The sequence below is a fragment of the Crinia signifera genome, chromosome 11, assembly GCF_055691185.1.
Source record: "Crinia signifera chromosome 11, ASM5569118v1, whole genome shotgun sequence".
In the NCBI taxonomy this organism is placed as follows: Eukaryota; Metazoa; Chordata; class Amphibia; order Anura; family Myobatrachidae; genus Crinia; species Crinia signifera.
In genome coordinates, this window is record NC_139227.1 from 27,322,537 (window position 1) to 27,346,553 (window position 24,017).

Here is a 24,017-nt window from a genome sequence, read left to right on the forward strand (position 1 = left end):
CAGACATGTTGAAACTGTCACCGCGTCTATAGACGCGGTGACAGTTAAATGCCATGACGTACATTTACGCCATGTGTCGGGAAGTACTTCCCGACCATGACGTAAATGTACGTCAATTGTCGGGAAGGGGTTAAAAAAAAGTAACTTGGACAGCCAGTAGCAGCTCAGAACACAGGTGATATTTAGAACCTTATTGTGGTTGACACGCAAGACTACGAATTTTGTCCACCAAAGGCCGCCTGCTCCCCCCCCCCCCCCTGCAGGCCGCGATCCCTGCACGGCTGCCCGCACCCACGTCACCAATCGATTGCCATGGGAACACCCAGCGTTTTCGTGAAACTGCCCATGAAATGCTGCCCATTCCCGTGGGCTGTGTCCGCCGCCATGCACAGACGCAAAAAACAACTGTCCCGAATCGGGGGACCAAATCAACTAGAATAACCCCCTTAGTGAGGAGACTGCATGCAAGAGAGTTTGAAGAGGACTGGAACATGCACAGGTATAGCTGAAGGAGGTAGACAGCACACTGGTGTTGGAGATCCATGAATACAACAAAGTGAGTAGATGGAAACTCAACAACTGAAAGCAGATGAATAATAGAGAAAACTGGTGCAGAAGTTGGAGCTCAGGAACTAGAACGACTTCTGCCATTGCTTTTTGATCTGGCAATGAGCTGAAGCCAGGAAAGGGTTTATATCAGACTCCCTGCACTGGGATTGGATACATGAAGTCATGTGAGAAGTATCTGGTAATAGCTGCAATGGTGTCCACTGACCTCAGGTAAGATGGTGGCACCCATGCAGCCACGACTGTAGGCCTTGAGATGACTGGCCAGTAGGGACATGCAAGCCAGTGAATTAGCATCAGAGGCTGTAGTGAGAGGGTCTTAGGAGCTGTGGATGTAAAGATCTTCCAAGTAAGTAGGCAGTTCAAGTTTAATGTCTATAGGCAAAATATGGGTGATGTGTGGATATGTTGCTTACATACTGCAATGGGGTCTAGGGGCTGCTTTTTGTGTAACCAAAAAGTGCTATCCCACATTACTGCATGCCCATAGGCACTATTTGGATGGGCAGGTGAGAAGTTGACCACAGGTTCAAATAGCATGTTCCTAGTACTGGCTCTATTGCTGAGTAGACCGATATAATCAGCTATGATATCTTGTTATTTGACAAATGGGAAGTGAAAGTGACCTATTTAAAGATGTGATAGCAGAGAGGGGGCTACTTCCTCTGGTTATACCAAATGACAGGCAGACAGGACTGCTATGCTAGGTATTATAGATAGTGTTTCACCACCAAGGTCATCTAAGGACAAACATGCACTGTCCACATACAAGGTGCAGATGTAGAGGGTCCATAAGGTCAGTTTAGGGATGGCCATCAACGATTCATAATCATCGATGGTTAATAGCTGATGTAAAACCTCCATCAATGGCAGAACATAACCAGATGCCTTTTTTTCCCCTCCCAAATGCCCAGGACACAGAGCATAGCGCTGCCTCCGACACACAGGAAGCCCCGCCCCAGGTTCTGATTGGCCATGGGCCATTCAGTCAAAGAAAATGAATGATCATCAATGGGGAAAGCCATTGATGGTCCTCCATTGCATAGTATGCTACTATCAATGACTGGTTATTATTATTATAATTTTATTTATAAGGCGCCACAAGTGTTTCGCAGCGCCGTACAAAGGAACAATACAGGGAAACAAAACTTGGCATAACATTGAATAAATAACAAAAATACAGTACAAATAAAGAGCGCCACAGATCAATACACATTACAGCTTGGATATAAGTAGTGAGGACTCAATCAACATACAACTAGAGGCTTGAGGCCAATGATGGAGAGGAGTATGCAGACGAAGATGGTCACTGAGTGTTGGAGTAAAGGAGAGCTGTGAGTGAAATGTGAAGAGAAGTGGGCTTTGACAACAGGAGGGAAGAGGGCCCTACTCGGAGGAGCTTGCACTATCGCCATCGATGACAATCGCAAAGATGACTTTCCCGAGGTCAGTTATCTGTTACATTGTCTAAAGCAGGGATAGGGAACCTTCGGCCCTCCAGCTGTTGTGGAACTACACATCTCAGCATGCCTTTTTACAGTTTTTGTATGTGGCCATGCTACAACTGTTGCAGGGCATGTTGGGATGTGTAGTTCAACAACAGCTGGAGGGCCAAAGGTTCCCCATCCCTGGTCTAAAGGCACAACTATTCTCCCTACCTGAGGTCGTTCTGAGTATACAATACATTGAGGCTTGTATCAGTCTGTGCAGACACAAAGGGGGATTATTATTTTAATTAGGCTGGACTATGATCTACAGAAGAGACAGGAGCAAAGTCTAGGGCTAACACTCTCCGGGGACAGAATCAGACTGAAGATCTCTCTGATATAAATGTAACTGAGCAGTGTACAGCCGTCAGCGCTATAGGTGCTTACTAGGTCCAAACGTAAAATATATATGTGACATAGCAACAATAACAGCCTGATTTTAGAATCCGAACCAGTCCTGTTCACACAGGTCCGAAATCAGCCACGTTCCCAATGGTGGGTACGATAATGCGCATGTGCAAACTCTGCCCACCTCACCATCTCAGGCGGGGAGAGTGGATGCGGCTGCCGCCGAATCACTCCAGAGGGGGGGGGGGTACTGCCGCCCCACCACTCACCCACACCACCGGGGGGGGTCATGCTACCGTCGCTGACTTGCTGCGGCGCACGGTCCACAAGAGGGGGGGCGTGGGCACGAAGCAAGTCAGTGGTGGCAGCACCACCACCCCCATGGAGTGGGAGAGCGGTAAGGCTCAACTGGCTTTTGGGGGGGTTGGGTGAGGGCGCGGGCGCCTTGCTCCACGGGGGGTATTGTGCAGCTGCTGCTGACCTGCTCCCAAGTGCCACCCTCCAGTGGCCAGCGCACCCAGGTAAATGCTTAAAGCTGCCTAGTGGTGACCCCACCCCAGCGGAAGCCTTCAACGAGATTTTCACTTGCCTGGCCAATCGTTGCCTAATTTACAGGTTGGGGGTGTTTCGTGGTGGGCACCCGGCAAGTACCCACAAAATCGGTGGGCGCACCCATAGAAAGATGGGCAGACCCCAGCAAATGCAGGTGTGCCCTTGCCTGCTCGGTGCAGGCGAATGACGCCAGCACCCGCCTTCAATTCGGCCATTGATGATAAACCATCAAATGACTTTTCCTCTGTGCGGGCGCATGCGAGCGGTTGTGTATGCTTAATGTGTACGCATCCCCTCGCAGCATAGGGAGGGGATCCAGCGTTTTTCGGTGAGGTGGCGTTAACCTGCTTGCTAGTCAGCGAGTATACACAAGCCTAGCAAGCAGGACTGAATTGGGCCCTACATCTGAAGCCCTTCCTACGAGGCGGGAGAACTCCAAAATGCATGCTCACTGCATATTGTGCTTGTTTACCGCAGTCATCCAGGCAGCAGGGGAGCTGGCGTGAGCTGGGGAGCTGATATATTAGGATTTGGACCGTTATGTAGACAGATAACTGAAGTTATCATGGTCCGACACATTCATTTCTTTCCAATCAGTTTTAGATGTGAATTGCTTTAGTTGATAATCCTCATGTACTTACTAAACAGGGCCTGCCCTTTGGATTGACTTCATTCATTATGAAGATTTGTTTAATGGTGGGGTGTATTACAGAGACAATAAAGAATAAGTATGGCTGGCTGTCAGCCCCGTGCCTTTTCGTAATACCGATAGAGTAGTCTTAAATCAATCTGGCGCATTACAACACGTTAATGTGATTAGCACTGTTCTTCTGTTACCAAGTGGCACAATACATGTGCTGGCTTATCACTGTATGGGTGTCACATCTCCCCCACTTATACAGACCCGTCACCAGGTAAACGCGTCACATGCACTGGATGAGATGATGTCTTGGTGTTTATTTTGTAGCAGGCAAAACAGCATACCAGGTAATCAGCATAGGCAAGGATGGTTACAGCATTGCAGCATACAGGTGTCATAGTATAGTACAAACTCTTAAGAAAGGTCCAGTGGTCCCTACCGTAGCCCACACCCCGGCCTATCACTTGGGCAGCTAGTCCACCATCAGGAGCAATGACTCTCTGCCCTGGAAACCCTTATATCAGGAGAGCACAGGTGGTGCTAATCAGTCCAACCCTGATCACATCAGTTCCCCTGCTGCTGCTTTAAAACCTGGACTGGATCTTCCACATTACTTTTATGTGTAAAGATGCTGTCCCTGCCACACTTTATAAACCAGTGTAGACCAATATCGAAGTTCTCTGCTCTCACTGTTGGTCCTATGAGCTATGCCTTTACTAGGGTAACACCTAAACTAGACAGTGTCCCCTATGGTCTTCCACATAAGCCATTCAGGTTTCTTAGACTGTCCAGATGGAATGTTACCAAAGATATAGGGCAGTATTCAATGCCGCTGGCGATGGGTTTGTGCGGCGAGGATGGCTTGTTTTCGGCGAGGAGGAAATGGTGAGTGAAGGGGGGTGGGTTGAATACTGAGGGCGAGCTTTTAGCACTGCTTGCTATCATAGCTCACCCTCAGGGCATTGAATATACCCCATAGTTGAGCGAGGCTGTTCCTTATCTGCGTCTTCATCCCCCTCCGTTACCATGCAGAGCACGTGGACAGTTGACATTGGTTAGGGCTGCTGGACAGAAAGCTATCCATTTTTTCCTAATCCTCAGCAACAGAGCCATATCTTACTCTGGTTACAGTACCTCTATAATTGGGAGAGGTAGTGTATCAAACCATAATAATAGGAGAAGTGTAAAAGTTGCCCATAAAAATAAAATGGGAAAACAAATATCGTGGCCGATTCGGACCTGCACGTTAAACAGTGAATTTGGCCCCACCTCTTATATGCATTTGCAGACCCTTGCAGCGATTTTAATTTCATTTTCATTGACAGACAGGGGTCGTTCCAGAGTGGGCACCCGGCGTGCCCACAAAAAACAGTAAGCGTGCCTCTGCCTGCTCGGGGCGGTCAAATTACATCACATGACTTCAGCGCCCACCCCCATTTCGAGGGTGTGGATCAGTTGGTCGCCAGCAAGTTGTTAGACTGCATTAAGTCTACATGCATGTAGGTGGACATGTGTCTAGGTAGACATGCAGGAAGGTTGACATGAATCTAGGTCGACATGGGTTAGGTCGACAGTCAAAAGGTCAACATGGGGTTTTCACTGTTTTTTTACCCGAATGTCGACACAGTTGACATGGACACAGGTTAAAGTTCACTGCGTCCCCACGCATGGCTTGCTGTGCTCGCCATGCTTCGGGCTTGGTGCCTCGCTACGCTCGGCACACTATTTTATTATAATACCGCCTGTCGGCACATGTTGGCTCAAAAAAACAGTAGAAAACCCCATGTCGACCTTTTTACAGTCAACCTAACCCATGTCGACCTAATGACCCTGTTGACCTAGACGCATGTTGACCTAATGGTGTCGACCTAATGACTGTCTAACTACTTGCTGGTGACCCAATGACCGTATCCCCATTTGGAGAAGACCGTGCAGCAGAAACTTTCTGGGCTACTTTTCTACTGTGAACAGACAAAATCTCATTCGAAGGTGAGTGATCGAATGATATCTTTCCTCTGTGCGGGTGCAAGACAAATAACTACAACAGCAGCAGGAGCGCCCCAAAGCTCTGTTGTAAGAGCCACAGTCACACTTTGATCCTGCTGTGAACCACACAGGTGCTGCTGGACATGAAGTCGCCCCTTGAGGCTTGGAGACCGGAAGCAGGCGTCTCTATTTGCCTCTGGGAGTTACACCCCTGTCGAGTACAGTCTATACAATGGAAGGTAGACATTGGTATGGGGAACTTCTCCACTTGTCCTCTTTGGAAGGCTTGAAACCTCTCCTTGTCTATAGTGCACAATGCCACAAATCCTGCTCCATCCTCACCTACTTCTAGTTCCCTCTCCTGGACGGAGATTTGCTCTGGCTGTGTGTTTTAGATTTAGTTGATTATTTATTGAATTTGAGATCAGCTAAAAAGCCCATGGTTGGGATGTTGGTTTGAAGTGCTTGGAATTGCTGAAGGCTAGGAGGACTTGTGTAAATTACAGACACATAGAGAAGGGGTGAGAAGATCAATACGTAATGAAATAAAACACCAGTGAAGTAGCCAGAGAGCATTGGGTGTATAATCCCGAGGACAGTGGATTGTGTTGTCAGGGCCGTGAGGAAGCCGCATTGGTGTATTCCATGAAATTAGCTTTCAAATAAAGAAGCAACAACAGGAAATTAGAAGTGAAGAAGTGGGAGGAATGGGCAAACACGGGAGGACAAACGGACGTCAGTACAGGACTATGGATTGTAAAGCGGTCCTGGAACGTATTTTATTTTTGATAGATTATTTATATCTCAAGCGTATTTCTGCTTATTTGCCAGGTAGATGAATTGTAGGGAGAACCACTCTCAACACGGTGATGACTGATAGGAAACAGGGTCAAACCCCAACTGCCGAGTCTACTTTCTCTTCAGCAAGGATAAAAGGAGAATTATGTGCTTGTGGAGACATCTTTAATTAAATGCCAGATGCTGTGTGAAGGTCGCCAGCCTTAACTTCCTCTAAAAAAAAAAAAAAAACAGATAATTTAGTTTATCTAAAGGTTCGATGTAAACCTGAAAACTGCTCCACGTTCCTCTACTAACCCGGCTCATGGCGCAATTTACCAACAACTGAATATAAAATGTGTTTGTGGTAAGAACTTATTGTGCCAACTCATAATGCATTCACCAAGGTTGGGGCTCCAGGGAAGAGCGTCCGCATAATACTAGAAGATACCGCTGTCACTGTGCTTCCGATTCCAGCATTGGCGTGCATCCTGTGCTTGCGTTGATGATAGCTGGGGCATTTGTCGGTGGAGTCTCTGGACATGGATTCGGAAGTTCCCTTTCTGGCAAATTCTGCCTGGTAAATCCACCTTGCATAACGGGTGCCGGATGACTGCCCGACAATCGTGATCCACGACCCCCATAGACGGAAAATAGAACCTGTGGTGAGCCACCAAGCCCGCAACATGGCGAGCCCGCAAGGGGCTCCTTTGCACTCACCCCGTGTTAGAGCACCAGGAGTCGGGATACCGATGTCGGTATACTGACTGTCGGGATCCAGATTGTTGGGCAGTCATACCACAACTTTGAATAACAGCCCACAGAGAAACCTTTGGGGGACTTTTCATGCAGTCGGAAATGAAGGGAGGACAAATCTGATGTCTTATGCAGACATGTCAACATCAAAGTCTCGGTCCAAATAATCAAGGTCTATGCTTGTGTAGGCCGCAAGACCAAGAAAAAGTCTTATATGCAATTTTGTTCGTTTTTTATTAGGACCTATATGATGGTTTCTCTCTAACATGGAACCTTTGTACCTTCCAGCCCCCTCTGGCTCACCTGGCATATGCCCCCCCTGTCTCTTCTTGCTTCCCATGTCTCCTCTAGCCTCAATCCTTCTGTGCCTCCTGTCCTCAGTCTATTCAGCCTCCTATCCCTGTGCCAAGCCCCTCCAATTGACCTTCTTCTTAGACAGCCATTTGATCCTCGTCCAGATGAATCATCCTGCATAAGTACTGCTCTTTGCGGGCAGCCGGGCACCCACTGAGTGTACGGAGAGCGTGTGCTCCCGATCCTGAACAGCGGTGGGGGCAGAAGTTTGGGGAGTTGGCACTGCAAATGCAGAATGCAAGACCATGCCTTGTAAGTGATCACTGCTTTTAAAAAAGTCTGAGATTGGCCAGCATCCCGCACTTGTAATGGAAACCTTTTACATCCAGCCCAGAATCTGATTGGTTGCTATGGACAACAATCCCCTTTTTCACTTATAGAACTTTTAGTCAATTTACTTCTAAGGAAGGTATTCAATTAAGTCAGTTTTTTTTTTTTGGCTAGCCAAAAAAAATAAAACTGACTTTTGTATTCAGTTGTGGGCGTTTTTGGATGTTTTTTAGTCATTTTGTCGAAAAAATGCATTTTCACTGTTTTTCAAGAAAACCCAAACTGCATGGGTGAAAAATGACTAAAAAAGTGTTGAAAATGGATGCGATTTTGACAAAAACACACGGATCAGCGACTCTGTGTTACCGTTGCCTGTCAATGTTGTGTGTCTGTAGTGTTGCCCGCCTGGCAATAAGTGGGCCTCCACTCCGCTCTCTAAGGCCCTGAATGCGCAATGTATACACTAGGAGACCAGTGTTATGAACAGGTTTTCTCAGGCTGGTGAAGCAAATCATTCAGCGATATTGATTTTGTTATTCCTGACCCGGTGCCCAAGCTTCAGATTTAGCTTGGTGGTGAAAAGCCACCTTTCAAACCCAAGACTGATGTTCTTAACAGCAACATGTCTGCATGTTTCTCTCAGCCCGTTCCCTGATCCCTCGCCTGCTAGCCTGCAGCTCTCATTATCTCAGATAAGCACTGGTGCTTCTTAAATTCAATGTCAATAGCTAGTTAGAGGAGGGCATGTGGGTCAAGGGATTAGGACTCAGTGCTGTCCTTGGTCTTTTGCTCCTTGATCTGCGGAATACATCATCTGAATCAAAAAAAAAAATCCCTCTATCTCTGGCGGGATCAGAACATAAAAATGTCATTTTAGGGGCTGTCAGAATTTTGATAAGAAAAAGCTGAGGCAAAATATCAATGGTTCGTTTTGTTTGAGGAAGCGAAAGTGGGAGATGGGGGGACGCAGACAGCCGAGAGCTTAGGCCGCTGGTAATATCCTGCAGACTGCGCTGAGCCAAGTGGCCATTTTGCAGCACAAAGTGTCCGTTCCAAGTGACTGAGCTTCGCTCATGAAACCTGTTTTGCTTCCTCACGATTTCTTTACCTGTGATCATTATTATTCCCGATTTTAAATAAATACCACATTTCCAAATATATAATAGAGGAATTTACAGAGAGTCCATCCATTAATTAAAATAAACAAGGGTACTTGTTTCCTAGCACGGCCACACCGATTTACATCGGGGTGGTCGTGTCGGAAAAATCGGGTCGATCGCATCGCATGCGATTTGGTCGCATGCGATGCGATCGACGCGACCGACCGATTTTCGACCCGATTTTTTTTTTAATGAAATGTAAATCGGGTCCCTGGGACCCGATTTTACATTGGATTCAATGTAAAATATTCCCAACCCCCCCAAATTTTACGGCGTACACCCCACCCCACGATAGACGCCAACCCGAAGCGTGGCGAGCGCAGCGAGCCCGCGAGGGGCGGCGGTGCGCGTCCTCCGACCTTTTCATTCCCCTACTATCCACGTCGGCGTGGAGTTGAGAATAGAATAGTGTGGCGAGCCACCGAGCCCGAAGCGTGGCGAGCGGACGCTGATATCTGTGAAGCCCGCGAGGGGACGCAGGGACCTGTGAAGGTATCAGCGGCCCCTCGCGGGGCTCGCTGCGCTCGCCACGCTTCGGGCTCGGTGGCTCGCTGCGCTCGCCACACTATTCTATTCTCAACTCCACGCCGACGTGGATAGTAGGGGAATGAAAAGGTCGGAGGACGCGCACCGCCGCCCCTCGCGGGCTCGCTACGCTCGCCACGCTTCGGGTTCACGTCTATCGTGGGGTGACGACGGGGACATCTATAATGTGAAATGGGTCATATTGGCCCATTTCACATTTTTCACATTTTCTCACTATTTCAATGTTAAAAAATATTTTAACATTGAAGCCTATGTAAAAATCGGGGGCATCGCGTCGGGACCATTGTTAATGGTCCCGACCGACGCGATGCCCCCGATATTTTACCTTTCCCGACACGATTTCAATGTTAAAATATTTTTTAACATTGAAGCCTATGGGGAAATCGGGGGCATCGCGTCGGTCGCGTCGGGATCATTGTTAATGGTCCCGACCGACGCGATGCCCCCGATATTTTATCCTAGCCGGCAAAATGGACCTGATTTCAAAGGAAATCGGGTCCATCGTATGGATCGTGTACCTTAACTTAAAGGTACACGATCCATACGATTGTGGCCGTGCTAGGAAACAAGTACCTAAACAAGTGCACTTCGGAAAACATGCACCATGAAAATGGGGGTTATTCAGAACAGATCGATGCCCTGCGATCATGTATAGGCTGCTCAGAGTGAAATCCCGCCCCGTGCGAGCCTGCGAATTGCGTAGCACGGCTTGCGAAAATTAGCTGGATCTGTGATTCGCTGCAAATCCATATGCAATCCGCTCACCATCAAATTAAATTTCCAGCGCGTGCAGTCTGTGCGTAGCCCAGAACTTACTTGGCGGCTGCTATAGAAGCAGTCGGATTGGGGACAGAGCTGACTTCACACCCGTTCCCCTCAAATGCCTGCGTTTTCCCTGACACGCCCAGAAAATGGCCAGTTACCATCCCCAAACGCGACCTCCTGCCAAACATCTTGCGTATGTCCAGCAATAGAAAAAGTAGCAGGATTCTATCACAGAAAGGCCTCGCACATGCGTACTAAAAACCGAAGGCAAGCGCAGTCCATTGGTAATCACCCGGCCTGCAAATTCCCAGCCATGCGATCAGGTCTGAATACCCCCAATGTGTATGTAGTAGAATTAGACTGCGGACATATGCAGAGGTGGCATTTGTACTTAACTTAAAAAGGGGTGTGGATCGTTTTATTGACCACACTTAGATGGATAGTCATTAGGTCAACATCGTTGGGTCGACAGGTGGGAAGGTCGACAGGTGTCTTGGTCGACATAGGTGAAGGTTGACATAGGACAAGGTTGACATGGGTTTAGGTCAACATAACGTTAGGTCGACAGGTCAGAAAGTCGACCTGGTTTTTGTTTACTGTTTTTTTTACCTGAATGTCGACACAGTCAACATGGACACAGTTGAAAGTCAACCGCAGCCCCTCGCATCGCTCGCTTCGGGCACGGTGCCTTGCTGCGCTTGGCACACTATTTTATTCTCCCACCACGCCCTAGTGGATGGTAGGGCATGAAATACTGCCTGTCGGCACATGTCGGTTCAAAAAACAGTAGCAAAAAACATGTCGACCTCCCAACCTGTCGACCTAACCCATGTCAACCTAACGCTATGTTGACCTAAACCCATGTCGACCTTGTCTTATGTTGACCTAGACACCTGTCGACCTTCACCTATGTCAACCTAGACACCTGTCGACCCAACGGTGTCGACCTAATGACTGTCGACCTAAGTGGTGTCGACAATACGACCGTATACCCTAAAAAGTACTAAAACTTGTTTTAATGTATTATGGGGGGGATTCAATCTTTCCCCTTATTTCTGATTTTCCCAAACAAGGGGATTTCACTATTCAATAGCCAGGGTGGGATTCGAGGCTGCAGACTCGGCTCTTTGACAAGCCGAATCTGCATTTGCGGAACCAGACGCTAAATTTTAAAATTAGCGGCCGTTTTGGTGGAAGAAGATGAGGATTTGTGGATCCACGTCTTTTCCGATTTTCAGATTGATTCCGAAAATCTGAAGAAAAAAAAAAAGATTGAATAGATGGAATGTGATCTGATTCTGTATTTACCCTGCACAGTAACAAAATAACTCCCCCAAATCTAACTCTCTCTGCACATGTTACATCTACCCCACCTGCAGTGCACATGGTTTTGACCATTAAAGAAGGAGTTGGCTTTTGCCACCCAACCAGAATAAGGCCCTTTGTCTATGTTAGACATACCCAGTTTGGCCCACACAGATGCAGGTAGGTGTAAATGCCAGAATCACACAATTGTGCATGCCATATGTGTGTGTGTGTGTGTACCATTCAGGGCATACTTAACACAATGTCACACATAATACGGCGTGCTAGCTGGCATTGTACTTAACCTGCTCTCTGATAAGGTGTATCATGTATGCAAATCCCTTTCCAATCATATAATAATTATAAATATCTAATCAATAAAGACACTAGAGACGTAGATTTGTCAAAGAAACTGTTAGATAATTTATTAACCCTTTGAGTGCCAACGTTGCTGTGAGCGATACTCAAAATATCCGCTAAAAATGCCATCGCCGCTCACAGCGACTGTTCTTTTAGTACAAATACATATAAATACAGCCGAGGCAATGAACTGAAGTTTAGGTAAATATTGCACAAAAAGGAACAGTCGCTGTGAGCGGCGCTGGCATTTTCAGCGAATATTTTGAGGATCGCTCACAGCAATGTTGGCACTCAAAGGATTAAATGGCAAATCCTTTATATATATGTCTAGTGTCCGTTTGTGTGTCTCCGAAACACTGCCATCTGTTGGCAGCGAGTGAAACTACATCTCTTTCTCTCACACACATGAACAAACACAGAGGCAATCACAAGGTAGCATTTGCTTCGAGTGGGCTTACTAGTTATTATTAACTTTTAACTTTAAAGAGTCCGGTGGCAAAGGAAGACCAGAATTAGCCAATTCTGCAATGCCCAAGGTGACGTTGCAGGGGAATACCACCCTGAGCCTATACGCAACCATAAAACTGTTATATGCAAACAAAGGTATCCACGCACCCTCTATTTGACATACCACCCGATTGGGTGATGAGATTGCCACCCGCCAAGGTGGTACAGCTAATTACTAGTCATGAGGGGTGTGCACCTCAACCAAGAAATTGCACTTGGACTGGTGACTTGCCAACTTTCCTGCCACAAAACAGCCAACGCTCAATTTCCAACAACAAAACCACGGGGGCAGCAGCAAGTCCTTAAATAAAGTCCAGAACAGAATACTCCCTGCCACACCATAAGCAGAGCTGGTGTAAGGTTTCTCAGCTTCACCCCCCTTCCCACACACACTTTTCAACCCCTTGCGGCATACTTGCCTAACAATCCGAATGGAGGCTCCCAAAAATCGGGTGATCCTCCCAGCCCCCTGGGAAGGTGAGCATGTTCTCTGCTTTCCCTGGAGGCCCCAAGGAGGGGGCAGCAAAATAGAGAAGTATGCCTCAAGGAAAAGTATGGAGGTGAAGCCTTAAGTTCCACAGCCACCATCTGAATTAAGTACAACAAGGATCCTCATAGACATCCTTAATTTTTTTAGATAGACAGACTTGGTGACACCCCCCATATCCCAGCACCCTAGGCACCTGCCTAAAGCTGCCTAATGGTAGAGCCGGCCCTGACCATAAGCAGGGTAAGTCACATGATGTCCCTGCCAAATTATAGGCAGGCTAAGTCACGTGATGTCCCTTCATGCCAGCTCCCGTCCTAGAGGTTTAAGTTACCTCATATAATAAAGCAATCATCCATTTTCTATGACTTTTTACATCGTTCCATTAGTGTGCTGGAATAAATGACAAAATATTGTGAACTCCGACATGCACACACATACCATAGCAATTGAGAGTATCTTTGGAAACAAGGCAAAATGCACAAAACACCAATAAAAGCTGAAGAGAAGACCTTGTGCTAAACAAGTTTAAACAAATAAAAGGACTGATAAAACAAGTTCATATGAATGTCAGCACTAATAAAGTGTGGCAGACTAGGAGTTCACAAGCAAGAGCAACTAAATATAAACTTCGTAAAGCTGGAAATTAGAATTTAATTGAATTATTGTTGAGTGCAGTTTACTCTGCTGAGGCGGGTCAAGTAGGTAGACAAAGCCTGTGGTGACGGGGGGACTGAAGATAGTCTGAGTCCAACTTACATTATTTTTATGAGGTGATCCGCTCATTTGGCGGTATTTTAGTTATGCTCTTCGTCAAGCAACACAGCTTAAACAAAAATAAGGGGTTTATTTACTATGCAGCAGCTTGTAAAATCCCCAAATTTACTAAGCATTGGCGTTTTTAAGTCTTGCATTTAAAGCGGCAATGACTTCAAACATTCCCCAACCCTCGGTACAACTCATCTCTATAAAATGAGCGTATGGAGATAATTAAACCACATAGTTCAGGAAATAGAACAGATTTATAGAAGAGTGAAAAGTCCCATTGTCTGTGTAAATGATGACTTTTGCATCATTTGGCCCCGCCCCGTTAAAATGGAGTCGTGATTCCCAATATTTTATCGACATCCTGAACGCTCCACTATGGAAGAGGATGGGATGTGGAAGATCCGACCATTCTTCGGGGAAAGCGGGTGATAATCCAAAAAACATAAGACTCCCTACTTCTGGTAGAGTAAAGTTGGGTGCACATTGGGCGATATACCGTCAACTATATGGACGATATCGATATCGTTGATGATATTGCATGTATATAGTCCAGTGTGTACAGCCAATATCATTAAGAATGCGTGTGGCCGTGGGTCTTTAACCTAATATCAGTATTATAGTCAGAATCTGTTGGCATTCATGTGTTTTGTGCATCTGGGTGGAAAATTTGAGAACATGGGCCCCTGCGTCCAGAAGGGCCCACACTCCACACCTTGTATTTCATAAATACTTACCCCTAAGGAGTCCCTCTTTGGTGACAGCAGCAATGCACAGATTCTAGTGCTGTAACAGAATCTATTGCTTTGTGCTGGTCACTGTTGCGCCATTTTCCTTGTAAATGGCTGCCGCACATTTTCCTGCTTTCTGCGCATTTGCATCAACAAAATCACCAGGAAAATGGCGCTAGATTATGTGGCCAGTGCTAACACAGTCAACTGCAGTGTGCTGCCACAGCTGGCTAGAAAGGAGGGAAATCAGACTGCATACGGGACCCCTCCTCTTTTAATTGGCCCCTGCAAATCTCCTCTTAGGTCCTTACCTGATCTGGAAGTGATCTAGGAAAAGATGGCAAATCACATTTGCATACCCTCCCCGAATGGCCGGGAGGCTTCTGAAAATTCTGAATGCCTCTCGGGCCCCCGGGAAGGTGGGCAAGTCCCCCACAATCCCCACAGCCTCCTGCAATCCCCCTACAGAGGGGAGTCCACGGGGACCTGATGACTCGAATCGCATCATTGTGGCCATGCCCCCTGCTGGACAATACCTGAAACACCGGCATTTTATAGTGGGGGAGTGGCACCATTCATGTGATCACAGTGACCAGGCCACCACACAAGGTTCAGTTGTTCAGCTCTTCCTCCAACTCAGCAGCACGCCCGGTGGCCCCGCCACCCTGCTTCCTGTAGCTGGCTGCCCTCTCCCGGGGAGGACAGCCTAAAAGTAGGCAACCATGGGGCAAATGTGAGTTAGTTATTTGGTTGGCAAAGTCTATAAGCATACTTTCCTACCCCATACCTCCCAACTTCTTGGCTGCTGGAATAGGGACACTCGCGAGTCTATTCAATCAGCTTGGGGGGGCTCCCAACTGCCACCCCCCGCAGCGGGACAATGCCGGCCGCGGGTGGGACAGCGGGACAGGACCCGAAAATCGGGACTGTCCCGCTGAAATCGTGACACTTGGGAGGTATGCTACCCTCCTGGAACATGTGGGAGACTCCTGATTATTCTGGTAGTCTCCCACAGCCCCAGAAGGGTAGGTGGCTCTCCTGCATCCCGTTTACTTCTCAGTAAAGTGATACAATGCACGCCAACCTTCCTACTTGGACCTCTCCGAATCTCCTGGAAGACAGACGTTGGTACTTATGCTCTAGAGCAGGCATGTCCAAACTATGGCCCTCCGGCTGTTCTGAAACTACAAGTCCCATCATGCCTTGCAACAGTTTTGCTATTAGGGAATGCTAAAACTATGGCAAGGCATGCTGGGTTGTGTAGTTTGACAGCAGCTGGAGGGCCACAGTAGTTTGGACATGCCTGTGTATGAGCTATGTGCGAGGAATAGTAAATTCTCCGACTGCAATATTTACGGTTTTCTGCAGAAATACCTCCATGTAATATCCCTTTAAAGGAACCATTTCCTGCTACAACAGAAGCTGGTTTGCTAAAACACCCAGGGAGAACAGGTAAACCTATCCTGACCCCGATTACCATTACATTAATATATCTACACTGCTCCACCCACATAGTCAGGGCATCACCCCGTCATCTGAAGAGCAAGAAAGATATATAGAGTTGTGTAAAGGGAACGAATGTCTATAAATGATATTTAAAGAGCACTCAGATCATGACCCCGGTGGAGCTCGGCATATGTTGTACGATTTGTGTCATTTTCCCTCAGACAGCTATTCTCTGGTATGTTTCACAGGCATTTCTCACAGACTGGCCGAGGGAAAGGCTATTTTTATGTGGTTTGTTTTTTAATGGTTTTCCACAAACTTTTTTTAAGCATCTGAGTGGTCAGCATTCCTGCAAGATGCTAATATGTTTCCTCCCACAGCCCGGCTCACTGAGGGACAGATGCCACTTTCCGAGTCCCCTGCTGCACGTCACGCTGACCGGGAAAAGCCCAGTTCTCATGCTCAGTGCGGCGGGCGGCCAGTGGGAAATTAGACGGGAGAGCAAATAGCTCAGAGTTCATGGGTATTATTTGGGTTGCACCGCTTCCATTCTGCAGCCAAATCACACTATCTGCCGGACTGAGGTACTTGGGGACGAGTGTAAATGATGGTGCATCAACTGATAAATGGGTATCAACAGGTCGACACACGCAAGCTCTGCAAAAGGTCAAAAAACGCTGTCGACCAAATGACTGTTGACCTAGACACTTTCTGTGAGCTATACCACACCAGTCAGGGATAGGGTCACTAGGTCGACATAAATTGGGTCGATTTTTGACCGTCGACATTTGGAAGGGAAATGGTTGGTCAACATGAGTGTTTCACTTTTTTGAGCCGACATGTACCACTACGGTGTGATGGGAGAGTAAAATAGTGTGCTGAGCGCACAACGCCAGAAGCATGGTGAGCGCAGCGGTACACTTTGACAGTGTCCACTTTGACAGTGTCCATGTTGACTGTGTTGACATTTGGGACCAAAAAAACCATGTAGACTTTCCCATCGTCGACCTAATGCTTAAGACGACCTTCCAACCCTGATGACCTTAGCCATGTCGACATATTTCAGGTGTCGACCTAAGCCCTGACAACATTCAGTGGTCAACCTAATGCATGTCGACCTAAATTTGGTGGACCCAATGACCCATACCCACCTGACAACAGGCCTGATTCAGACCTGATTGCTGGACTTCGAATCTTCGGAGCCCAGAGATCAGGTTAACGCTGCCTCGCACTCACTAATTCCCGCCCCTGTACATGGGTGGTGGCACACCCCCAAACAGCCGTCTGCTGACAATGATGCAGTGAGTGGCCAGCGATCACACAGAGGGTATGCACATGTGCACTGTGGACCGTGAGCATGCACAGTCCCACAATGATCGCAATCAGGGCTGAATGGGGCCCATATTGTGCATGGAGTATTCACAAATGAGATCCCTGGTACTCAGCTGGTGCCATGTTGATCTATGAGACCAGGCACTCCCCCTGACACATTTTGTGTCATTCATTGCCCATTTTGCACTTCATAAAGGAGTTCCTGAGGATTACCTTGTGTTCTAAACCAGTATTTATGACCATGCTGGGCAGCAGCTGCTACGGAGTTCTGTAGCTGAAGGTGCCCTTTATGACCCCTCAGCTGCTCAGTCCTGCTTAGCTACCACCCATGATGCTCCAGTACCTCTGACATATAGTATGGCGTCAGCATCAAGTTTATTGAGCTCTTCACTAACAGTGTATGCCAGCACTGTAGGTCCCGGAGAACGGTGCATGCAGGCAGGCTAACATTCTAGGGCTCCAATATTTAGGTGTCTCTATATCATTGGTGCCTGTCAGTACGGCACATTTTTTTATCACAACATATACCCCCATGTTCACAGGAAGATGGCATTGGTTGGCAACTCTACAAAGCTAAGCTTTTCTGAGCTTGGTAACTTGGAACTGACCCCAGTTCCCATTGCAGGTAATGAGGATGGTGTCCTGCAGTGTTATATGGCCTGAAGCAAGAAATATCTGTGATGTGCTCACTTCCACCCTTTCTGTATCACCCCTGTCTGTCTGCCCCTCCCCTTTAGAATGTGGGTTCTCACGAGCAGGGCCTTCTCTCCTCATGTGCTTTTCTTGGAATATATCTCTGCTACCCTAATAATTACTTGAGTGCCCTGTACCCTGATGCAACTCTCTTTACTGACCATGTACGTGTCCTAAATTGCCTTGTACAGGTTGAGTATCCCTTATCCAAAATGCACGGGACCAGAAGATGTTTGGATAACGGATTATTGCGTATTTCAGAATATTTTTATATTTCAATGATGTATCTTGAGGTATGTTGCATTTATGTTGGACGAACACATCAAACACATGAAATACACACAAATATATTTTATTTGTGCATAAAACAAGGTTTCAAAACATGAAACAAAGTTTGTGTACAATCTCAGATACTGAATGTGAATGCCAAGCAATCATTTTCTTGCACATATATAGTGCCAGATACATATCATGTCCCCAGTAGTGCCAGTTACATATCATGTCCTCAGTAGTGCCAGTTACATATCATGTCCTCAGTAGTGCCAGTACATATCATGTCCTCAGTAGTGCCAGTTACATATCATGTCCCCAGTAGTGCCAGTTACATATCATGTCCCCAGTGGTGCTAGTTACATATCATGTCCCCAGTAGTGCTAGTTACATATCATGTCCCCAGTAGTGCCAGTTACATATCATGACCCCAGTAGTGACAGTTACATATCATGTCCCCAGCAGTGCTGTTACAGATGTCTCCAGTAGTGCTTTTAGGAAAATAAAAAAAAGTTAACTTTTTGGAATGTGTGGTTTTCAGAATAATTTGAATAATGGATATTTGGATAAGGGATAAGGTGCGTACACACGTACAGATTTTTCTGTCTGATCTACCTGGTGGGAACAAAAACCTGGAAATGTACAATCAAAACATTGTTTCCAAATACTTGAAAACAGATCAGTCAGACAAATTGTTTGAATCATTCTGATATAATAAATTTATCAAAGCAGATATATTTTTTTCTGTTTTCCTGCATTTATGTGGAAATGTTTGATTGTCATATGCTCCCATACATTTCCAGGTTTTTGTTTCCACCAGATAGATCGGACAGATAAATCTGTACGTGTGTACGCAACTTTACCCAACCAGTACTTTAATTAATAATTTTATTGTTTTTACTCATTTATGGATTGTTCTCATGACCACACCCCCTCTGGAGATGGGCCACACCCCTAATCACGAGCCCCATCCAATGTATTCTCACCAATGTGCCCTCTCCATGCCTCAGTCCCACACTGATGCTAAGTAAGAGAAGGGACGGGTAAACTCTTATTTGGGAGCCCTTTCATGTGATATGCTCCTGGCTATAATATCAGTAGCGCACGCAGGGGGTGTTTCTGAGTACCCAGAAACTCCCCCAGGAGTCTAAGGGCCCCAGTCTGAAAGCTGAAGGTTCCCTCTTTCCATGGATATAAGAATTTTAAAAACCGGCCCTTGGGAACCGGAGATATCTGACTTCAAACAGTGGTCCCCATCCAAGCCTATTAATTGCTCTTCCAAGTCAGATATTTCATGTTCTGTCTGACAGAGTTTTTCTGAGGGTATATTCCAAAAGCTGGGACTCACCCCTTTGATGTACACTAGTAGCTTGTCTCTACTATTCTCAGAACCAGAGATATCGGCCTTCGAGTAGCTGGTTACTGCTCCAGCTCCACATACCTGGTATGTAGTTTTATATACCTGTTGACAGATTGCTCTGCCTCCTGAACTCTGATCCCCTAGTCCCCAGTACCATTTGGTAGATGGGGCTCTCTAGTTTTTAATTCCATTAAAATCTAAGAAATCTATTTCCGGAAACTGGAGATATCTGCAGTCAAGCAAGCTGTCCTCCCACCAGAAAATTATGGATAATAAACCCACTCCACTATACACCCCTCCTCTGCATATTAAACATCCTCTACCACCCTGGAAGTTATGTATCAGGGCCCCTTCATTCGGGACATCAAAGCTTCCCCTACCACTGGAGGATCGGTAGGGGCCCCAATACATTGCTATGCCCAGGGGTCTACACTGCTGTTGATGCCCCTGTATGTATATATATATATATATATATATATATATATATATATATATATATATATATGTATGTGTATAATATATGTGTGTGTGTATGTATGTATACATATATATATTATTATAATTATTATTATTTATATACATTTGGTCTATCTGTAATACTTTATACCCGGCATATACTGGGTCACCTAAGTGTCCATCTCCGTGCTTTGCTCCGCCCCTCTGGAAACCTTCTGAAAATCCTGCGTTTGCCCCTGAATATCATATTAACCATATGAAGGCAAGGCCTCGGGCCCCCAGTGCTCAACAGATGTCTGTCATTGTAAAAGTTCTGTGATTTCTTGTCATCCTGGAACGCTGAGGTATCAGTGATTGAACCATACGGTTTGATGTCATAGGTCGTCAAGACGTTATGAAGAGCGAATGCCGTTCCATCGTCTGCCAGCTCTCTGGTGAAGAGTTTTGCTTCCCCTGGTGTAGAAGCGCTGTAAACGAACGCGCTCTGTAACTTTAGCACTGCGGCCTCCCCTCACTCATACCTTCAGCTTGATACAATGCAGACAGAGAGAAGGAAGCTGGGAAGCAGACGGGGCCAGTCTTCCACTGTGCTGGCTGTTGTAACTTGGGATATTTTCACAGCCAGGAATCAGCAGATGGTTTAAATAATCTTAGCCTTGCTGAAGGATGCCTCTGTCTGGACTTTACATTCATTCACACATGACATGGAACACATGGGCGGAGCATATGGTGCACACATTACATGGAATCTGTGATCTCTCTTCACCAGCCCACATTATCCCTTTGGAGTCTTTCCCCATTAGCTGCAGATTGGCAGAAGCACTTTCAAAATTATGATGCAATATTAACTGCTTCAGTGCAGATGAGGGTGTGACAAATGCTACGCTGCCTGCACACATGTGGTTGTACTGTGTGCTATAAAAATGTCTGTCCACAAGTTACTCCTGAGGGCTCTCCAGAAAGGATTAAGTGTCCAGATAGGGCCTAGAACTGCTGAGTTTCAGAAGCCTGTTAGTTTTGTAGTCGGCTGAAATGCAAAACTGCCACTGGAAGTGATATCTGAGTCCAGGGGGCCTACACCGCACCCATACATTATACTTACCCCTCAGGAGTCCCGCGGTGGCATCTCGACACCGGAGACGCACATCACTTGAAAATGGCCACCACGGCATAATGCCAGTGTACTCACCGTCAGAGAGGAGGGGCATAGTTTCCTACCCTCCTGCATTCTGCAGGAGACTCCCTGAAATAGCAGCAATCTCCCTCTCTCCCTCATTTGTCTAGCAATCTCCCTCATTTCACCTATCCGTTACATTTTTGCCGAATAAGGAATGAGAAATTTACAACGAATCATCTGCACCATTTCCCAGCATTTTAGCAAGTATAGTATCTCTTACTTTTCCAGCTCCTGATGAAGGCGTGTGAACACGCTGAAACGCGTTGAGCCCATACCCTTGCTCCAGCATTCTTTTGGTCAGCCACCTAGCTCCAATACAGCTACCCGTTACAATTGCAGAGGACACCATACCCGGACCAGTTCTACTTTGAATCTCCTGGAACCCGCAGCCATTTCCATCTGGTACCAGCCGTACCTTAAGGACTGCTACACCACCACCTCCACTGTGAGAGGTACAGGAATCTATCACTGGGAAATCTCCGGGATTTTGAATATTCGTTTCCAACATAATCATCCATCACGTATGGTAACTATATACCCTGGTGCTGATTCAGGACACTCAACACCTATTTGGCTCCAACATTGAATGCTAGCAGCAAAACCTTTTTTAAAACATTTTATACCAGTTTTTTCATTTTTTACTATCTTTGAGAATTCTCATATGAAATGTATTGTTAATCATGTTTTAACATTGTAATAAATTCAGAAAAACCCAAGCGCTGTATCAAACTCTCCTTTACGTACTTGTATATTTTTGGGAGCCTTACACCCTCCCGATACAGCAGCCATAGTCACATTGGTGGTTACCCTCTTCTTCTATAGTATCTCTTACTAACTGCTTTGGGGCTCATCTACATTTGGATATAAGTCATTATAAAAAGATTCCTCTCAGATGTAGCAGTACACAGCCACGCTTCTAGGTGCCACGTTCACAATCTCATTTCATAATCTCTCCATATATGGAACTAGACACCCCCTTTGGGTGGAGCATGACACTCCCCCCTCAATGGGGAGCTGTGCAAAATTCTACTACCAACTATAATCTCCCTGAAACTAGTTTTCCAAAGTAGGCAAGTATGGAGGAGGGGGCCCGCAGCGGACGCTGCACGCTGGTCCTCTCCTCTCTTGAAACGCCCCTGGCCGATGGTAAATTCACCAGCAACCTCTGGCGAACTCTGAGGCATGAGGCACAATGGGGCAAATTTACTAAGGTGGAAGTTCTATTTCAAATGGATTGTTGCTATCGGCAGCCAATCAGATACGATCTATTATCTTCTAGAATGAGCAAAATAAATAAAAAGGGGATTCTGATGGTTGCCCATAGCAACATTCCACGTGAATTAAAACTTCCCAAATTCTTAGTAAATTTCCCCCAATGTCTTGGAAAACAATAAAATAGCCCAGCTTGGTACAGGGAGCTGAAGAATACTCAACCAGGTGCAACGCCTCATTCTTTAAGAGCACCTGCCCATACATACAATGGAGGTCAGGCATGAAGCGCAAATTAGCCTAAGCCCAGAGCAAACTCAGCCAGTACACACAGGCCCCTGAGTCCCAGCGGGGCCCACACTGCAAACATTTTTTTTAATACCCCTCTGCAGTCACGCAATGAAGGCACAGCACTGCTGGAATCTCCGGATAAATGGCCGGTGTGCCATTTTTCTGGTGGTCTGAGCATGTGCAGTAGAGTGTGAGCTACAGTATTGCTCTGTGCGGTGCAGCACTGCGGCAGGCAGCGAGTAGGGGGCCTGGATAGAGGAGGCTGCACACGGGTCTCCTCCTCTCTTAAAGCGCCGAATGGACGATTTCAACGGCTCATGCATTGTGTGTGTTTTTGTGCACACCGTGAGTTGTTTTGGTCCGATCCGATGCCTGGGCCTGCGGGTCGTTAGATGGATCCTACGATCTTACCTGCTGCACACAGGATCTGAAGATGTTACTGACGACCAGTATGCTGGAGTTGCAGATCTTACAATATATCTTGTGTGAAATTACACACATAAGATCTATCGTGTGTCTGGGAAGCTGCCGGGGAGTTCAAGAGAAATTGTGACACAATTGATCTGGATCGGATGCTGGCCGTCCTGTTGTATGGCCAGCTTATTAGTGTTGCCTTTCTTGGCAGGAAGTGCGACACACCCGCATCTATGTTTTTCTTATTATTATTTGAGTTTAAATGGAAATGTCTCATAGTAATCAAGGTATTTTACTATTTATACTGTAGGTGAATTGCTGTCCAATTATTCAAGGGTCTCCTACCAAGGAATAAATTACTTTTGTAGGATTAATAATATGGACCGCACAGTACCTCTCTTATGATAATAGGAAATCCTATATCAACCGGAAGATTGTACCTGTTATTCCCCTGATGAAGTCTTTTTAAAGACGAAACGCGTTGGAAGATTTCTCCGTTTTATTACTGTCTATTGAAGGATCAAATAAAACAATCGCTTGGATGAAATTTTCATCATTATTTTAAAATTGTTGGTTTCATAAGGACTGTACACTGACAGATTGGCGCCTCACCACTATTGGGGAGAACATATATATATATATATATATATATATATATATATATATATACACATATACAATGGTTTGAAAGAATGGCCTTATAATGGTGAGTAACATACTGTAGGAAGAATTCATATATTCTCTTCTACAACCCTTGTCTCCACCATAGCAGAAAGGTAAGGGTTTCCATCACTGAACCCATATTGATCCTGTACTTAAACTCTCTGGATATTTTTCCTGCTCTGTAACACGGTGCCTATAGAAGTGTGAATCTGGTGAAAGTTACATAGGTAGGCAGCCAGTACAACAGGTATGGGCTGAGCTGCGGTACTGCAACTACATCCACAGTCTAGAGATGCATCTGATTGAGCATTCTCAGGAACACGAGAATCCCTGGTGTGACCGA

At 46.2% G+C, this 24,017-nt stretch overlaps 1 protein-coding gene across 2 annotated transcripts in view; it reads left to right on the top strand.

Moving 5' to 3' along the window:
• The window catches only part of ZFHX3 (zinc finger homeobox 3), a 692,957-nt gene that overhangs the window by 507,827 nt on the left and 161,113 nt on the right, over positions 1-24,017 (top strand). The gene's annotated exons all lie outside the window — the stretch shown is intronic.